Source organism: Nannospalax galili, unplaced genomic scaffold (assembly GCF_000622305.1).
Source record: "Nannospalax galili isolate Female #2095 unplaced genomic scaffold, S.galili_v1.0 scaffold598, whole genome shotgun sequence".
NCBI lineage: Eukaryota > Metazoa > Chordata > Mammalia > Rodentia > Spalacidae > Nannospalax > Nannospalax galili.
In genome coordinates, this window is record NW_008342423.1 from 425,029 (window position 1) to 431,353 (window position 6,325).

The following is a 6,325-nucleotide window of genomic DNA, read 5'->3' on the forward strand; positions in this document are numbered from 1 at the left end:
TACAGTGGTCATGTTGAACAATCAAATACATAATAGTAATGGGTCAGAACCCAAGAATTAAATGAATACCCTTGAGTTTATAGTGATCTTAAAAACTGACAAAATAGGGGCTGGAGAGATGGCTCAGCGGTTAAGAACACTGTTCTTGTAGAAGACCCGGTTTCGAATCCCAGCACCCACATGGCAGCTAACAACTGTCTGTAACTCCAGTTCCAGGGGATCTGACAGTCTCTTCTGTCCTCCTCTGGCATTGCACGACACAGGTGCACTTACCTACATGCAGGCAATACACGCATACACATAAAATTTTTAAAAAAAAATTTTTTAAACTGACAAAATAGGTAAAAGGGACATCTCTTCCTTATACAGAATTTCAGATTAACAAATACAGAAGGAATGACAGAAATAAAAAAGATCTGCAACTTCTCTGAGTAACTGAGCAGCCAGGTGTTTGCACTCCTATAGTCCAAATAAGGAGGCTCCACAAGCTCCAGGTCAGCCTCAATTACACGGTCAGACTCTAGACCAAAAAACGGAGAAAGGGGCTAGGAGAAGGCTCAACGGGGAAAGTGCTTGTCATTCATACATGAAGACCTAAGTTTGGATCCCCAGCACCAACATAAAAGCTGGGCATGGCAATAAGTTCCTGTAACCCCAGTGCTGGGGGTGAGGATAGATCCCCTTGGGTTGCTGGCCAACCAGCCTAACTGAATCAGTGAGTTCCAGGTTCATCTCAAAAAGGAAGGTGAAGAAGCAATTCAGGAAGACATCTTAACCTCCACAGGTGCCCACACACAACTATTCTCTCTCTCTCTCTCTCACACACACACACACACACACACACACAGAGAGAGAGAGAGAGAGAGAGAGAGAGAGAGAGAGAGAGAGAGAGAGAGAGAAGCAAAACTGGAAACCAGAAAACCATGGAGACACACATCTTCAAAGTTCTGAGGAAAAATTATTTTTAACAAAGAATTTTAGACTCAACCAATAACTCAAGATTGAAAACAGAAAAAAGAGAGGGTGATAGGACATGCCTTTAATCCAGAAGGAGAATTTGTGAGTTCAAGACCAGTCTGGTCTACTTAGGCCAGCAAGGGCTACCGTGAGACCCTATCTCAAAAAAACAAAAACAAAGGTTTTCAGACAGGTAATCAAAATGCATGCGCACACACACACACACACACACACACACACACACACACACATCTCCTAAATGCCTGCCCTTCTCAGAAAAATCAATAAGACACAGAAACTAGGGATTGGGTAAGCAGGTTCAGTCTCAGTGGTAGAGTGCTAGTTTCTAGTATATGCTTGGGTTCAATTCCCAACACTGACAAAGAGGACTAATAGTAAAAGCAGCAGCAGCAGCAGCAGCAAAAGAAAAAGAGCAACAACAGGACGCTAGGCTTGTAATCCCAACACTTGGGAGGCTGAGACTGGAGAGTCACTACAAGTTCAAGGCCAGCCTAGTCCACACAACTGTGACTGCAAGCCAGCACAGCTATATTTTTCTTGCACATTTCCAGTAGGCATGAAATGTTTTATCAGAATAAGGAAATCCTTTGAACTGGGCCAAGATGTAAATTAAGCACCTCTCAGGTAGGTGTTCTAACAAGCCGATGCACAAATGCTATCTTAAATAATCAGCAAACTGATTTTAAGCTATCCATGTTCTATCAATAAGCACAGACATATGGGTAACTAGGTTTCTTGGATGTCGCACACTTGGAAAAAGTAGAGATTGCAGTTAAGTTCTGACCACAAGACCCTGGCATCTCTTCACACCATGTGAATCTTTTTTTACCCTGGTCTTTTTGATACAGGGTCTCCTAAGTAGGCCAGGCTGGCCTCGATCTCACAGAGATCCACCTGTCTCTGCCACCCAAGTGCTGGGACTAAAGGCGACAGAGCTTTAATAAGAGTCTCCCAAACATTTTATCAATTCTTCGAACTAATCCATAAAGGTATCAGAAAACACCTCTGCACAGGCGATGAATTAAATACCAAATGGTAAAAGTCAGGGCTTCAACTTAGCTTCCCGCATTCTTAAGTCCAAACGCCCACGACCTCTCCGCACGCCACCTCGTCCAACAGAGTGGCCACACAGAGGAACCGGGGTTAATACTGTCTAGCACAGATAGAAATAAAAACGGTGGCCTCCCACCATCGTATCGTCCCAAAGTATCACGCAAGAGCATGGTGGGAAGGCACCAAAGCAGGCTGCAGGTAGTTATGGGATCCAATAAAGTCCCTGGACTTCCAAAACAGCAGGAGCCGGGGCCTCTGGAGGTCCTGCTCTCCAGGCGGCCGGGGGCGCCGGTCTGCTCGCGGTCGGAGTCGCCCGGCTTGGGCAGGAGAGCGAGGCAGGCAGCGGTTCCCGGAGACGTGCGGCCGACCGCCGTGGGGGAGGGAGCGCTCGGCCTCGCGCAGCGCTGAGCTGGCGGGGGAAGGGCCGGTCAGTGAGCGCTGCGCCCGTCACCCTTCAGGGCCGCCCGGCTCCGGCTTACCTACGTTCCTCGCTCCCGGCACCAGGACGCCGCCAGCCGAACGCTGCGGCGAGCCGGAGAGCGGCTTCGCCTTCGCCGACGCCCGGGAAGCCGGGCCAGCAACCAGGGGTCCGGCCTGCTCCCCGCCGCCACCGCCACTGCTGCCGAGCTTCCTCCGAGCCGCTGCGCGACACCGGCGCCCGCTAACCGCGTCACCTCCTTCCTTGCCCTTCCGCCGGTAGCCCCGCCCACGCATCCTGCGGAGGGGCGTGGCTAGAGGGAAAATCCCCGGGGGTGGCTCGGAGACCCCGCCCAGTGAGCGCTCCACCTGCGGCCCTGAGGGCCCTGTCCACACTGCGAGGATTGGGAAGTGCTGCGGTGGGTCTAAAGCTGGCCAGGTTCTACAAAGCGCGTTTCTGACTTCTGGTCATCCCCTCTCCTCAAGGTTTTATCCCCCAAAAGAGCTAAAACTGACCACATACTGCTGAGCACTCCCCAAAGCTCCTGCTCTGGACTGCAGTTTTTGAGGCCCCTTTGAATATGAGCATTTGAATGGCCCAAGCTATCCCTCTCCCACTTCCCCATATTGATCGTACACCGTAGTAATGTAATTTGCCTCTTTATTTATATTCCAACATGCTTAGATGTGATCGTTTACCAAGGAGGGCAGAGCGTCCAGCTGGATCCGGAAGTCTAAGCAGTAACACTGCTATTCGCTTTCTGGTAGGATGCTTCAGCGTTTTATGTTGCTGAAGCACTCTACAGTCAATGGACACTTTGTTGCGAGATAGGGTTTCACTATGTAACCCTGACTGGCCTCCCACATGGATCCGCTACTTCAACTTCCTGAGTGCTGGGATCACAAGTGTACACCACCACAGCAACTCAATAAAACTACTTTTTATTTTGAAGCCAAGATTGGTGACTCATGGCTGTAACCCCACACTCAGGAGATTGAGGTAGGAGGATTGCCGTGAGTTTGAAGCCAGCCTGGTCTACCTAGTGAGACTGTGATGGTTAATTTCAACTGTGAGCTTAATTGGATTAGGAAATACCTAGGGATGGAGCTGGAGAGATGGCGGTTAAGAACACTGACTGTTCTTGCAGAGGACCCAGGTTCAAACACCAGCACCCACATGGCAGCTAACAACTGTCCGTATCTCCAGTCCCAGGGGATCCGATGGCCTCTTCTGTCCTCAGCAGGCATTGCACGACACGGGTGTACTTACCTACATGCAGGCAATACATGCATACACATAAAAATAATAACTAAAATGTTTTTTTAAGAAAAGCCGGGTGTGGTGGCGCATGCCTTTAACCCCAGCACTAGGGAGGCAGAGGCAGGTGGATCTCTGTGAGTTCAAGGCCAGCCTGGTCTACATAGTGAGTTCCAGGACAGCTAGGGCTACAGGGAGACCCTGTCTCAAAAAGACCAAAAAAAAAAAAAAAGAAAGAAAAGAAAAGAAAAAAGAAAAAGAAATACCTAGGGCACCAAAGAGGTTGTGTCTAGCTGAGGAAGGAAGACACACCCTTGACTGTGAAGAGAACTGAATCAGGATATAATGACCATGAAAATTAAGGGGACACAAGAAGACAAAGAAGCCCCACATCCTGGGACCTAGTTTTTTAAAATATTTTTTATTTAGCAGTGGGCCAGAGACACAGCTCCACACTACCACCTTCATCACCCTAAATTCTTTTCAGAGAAGCCTGAATTCTTCACTTTGCCACAAAAAAATAATTTCAGGAGCAGCAAACGAGGAGCTGAGTTGGAGAGTATTAAGAGGTTTTCAGTGGAGCCTGCTAGAAAGGGGATGTGAGAACGTCACCTTTCAATTCGGTACAGCTGTGCCAGAAACTCACTAAGTATTCTTTTTATTTCTGATTTTCTATTATTTAATTTCTACTCTTGCATACATGTGTCATGATGATTTTGCTTTTGTCTGTATATTGTGTTAGGTTTTAGGACTGTTGTTTATGTTTCTCCACACAGTATAAGACATTCTTTACTACACTTCACCCACCTCTCATATACTGCCCCTCCAATTCCTACATCTTTTCTTCTTTCTTTTATCAAATACCTCAAATTTCCCCTCCTAGCTACTTTACCCATCTTGATTTATTCTTCTTCTCAAAGTCAAACTAATACTTCTCCTTATCCTTACCCACCCTACTTCTCCGTTATTCCTAATCGTATTAACTAAATTCCAGGAATAATCTATACTGTCCCTGGATAATTCAAACAGTTATTGAAGTCAAAGGCCCACTGTTGTTGTCTATTATATTTACACAGTGGTAATATCCAACAGCTGTAGTTACTCTCAAAGTTAATACTCTACTCAAGGAATAATAGAGTTACATCTGGTACCCTGAGCTCCTGGACTTTGGAATTTTTTTTACTTTTTTCCTTTTTTAAGATTTCATTTGTTTTTATTTTATGTGTATGAGTGTTTTGCCAGAATGTATGGAAGTGCACCACAATGGTGCCCAAAGAGGCCAGAAAAGTGTGGTGGACCCTCTAATACTGACTCAAGGACAGGTTTTAACCTCCATGTGGGTGCTGACAACCAAACCCGGGTCCTCTGGAAGAGCAGTCAGTGCTCTTAACTGCTGAGCCATCGCTCCAGCTCCAGGAATGTTTTGTTTTCTTTGTTTTGGTTTGGGGGTTCTGTTTTTTTTTTTTTATTGTTTTGAGTTTTTGTTGTTGTTGTTTGGTTTATTTATTTGTTATTTATTTTGGTTTTTTTGAGACAAGGTCTCCTCGTAGCCCCAGCTGGCCTGAAACTGGCTATGTAGAGCAGGTTAGCCTTGATCTCACAGAGATCCACCTGCCTCTGCCTCTCAAGTGCTGGAATTAACTGTGCCTAGCTCCCAGAAAATTCTTGGAACTACATAATCAACTTTTTTTTTTTTTTTGGTCTTTTTGAGACTGGGTCTCCCTGTAGCCCAAGCTGGCCTGGATTCACTATGGAGACCAGGCTGGCCCCGAACTCACAGAAATCCGCCTGCCTCTGCCTCCCAAGTGCTGGGACTAAAGGCATGTGCCACCATGCCCGACTTATATAATCAACTTTACAACCTCTCAGTCCCACTTGAAAACTGCAAGTACTTCAATTAAAAGAATATAACTGATTAAAAAATAAACCAAGCCCGGCATGGTGGCCTATGCCTTTAGTGCTAGCACTCAGGAGGTAGAGGCAGGCAGATCTTTGTGAGTTCAAAGGCCTGCCTGGTCTACATAGTGAGTTCCAGGTCAGCTGGAGCTACAGAGAGACCCCATCTCAAAAAAAAAAAAAAAAAGCAAAAAAAATTTAATTAAAAAAAATAATAATAATAATAAACCAAAAGCCAGGCATGGTGGTGCACACCTTAGTCCCAGCACTCAGGAGGCAGAGATAGATGGAACTCTGTGAGTTCAAGGCCAGCCTGGTCTACATAACAAGTTACAAGCTGGCTGGGACTAGAGAGAGACCCTGTCTCAAAAAGGCCAAAAAATAAAAACTGAAAAATAAACCAAGCAACAAAATACCACCAGGTACATAAATTCCAACACAGTAATGTAAGAAACATGAAAATCCAAGACAAATTTCTTCAAAAATTATTAACCCTGCAGAATGACATCTAGAAAAAGTGAGTTAGATGACATCCCAGAGAACACAAAATAATAAATATAAGTATGATCAAAGACACAAACTGCTGAATAAATAAGATGAGCCAGGCATGGTGGCAAAACCCTTAAATCCCAGCATCAGGAGGCAGAAGCAAGCAGATCTCTGTGAGTTCAAGTCCAGCAACATACTAAGTCAAACAAAAAGCTCTGTGGAAAGTTTCAGCAA

The 6,325-nt window shown here is 45.8% G+C and overlaps 1 protein-coding gene across 4 annotated transcripts in view; it reads right to left on the minus strand.

The window, feature by feature from the left end:
* The window catches only part of Senp5 (SUMO specific peptidase 5), a 62,983-nt gene extending 60,296 nt beyond the window's left edge, over window positions 1–2,687 (minus strand). For all 4 annotated transcript variants that reach the window (XM_029566156.1, XM_008838512.2, XM_008838513.3 and 1 more), the window contains exon 1: window positions 2,511–2,687. The gene's annotated coding sequence lies outside the window, so the exon portion shown is untranslated. The remainder of the gene's footprint in view (window positions 1–2,510) is intronic.
* Between the last annotated feature and the right edge of the window lie 3,638 nt (window positions 2,688–6,325).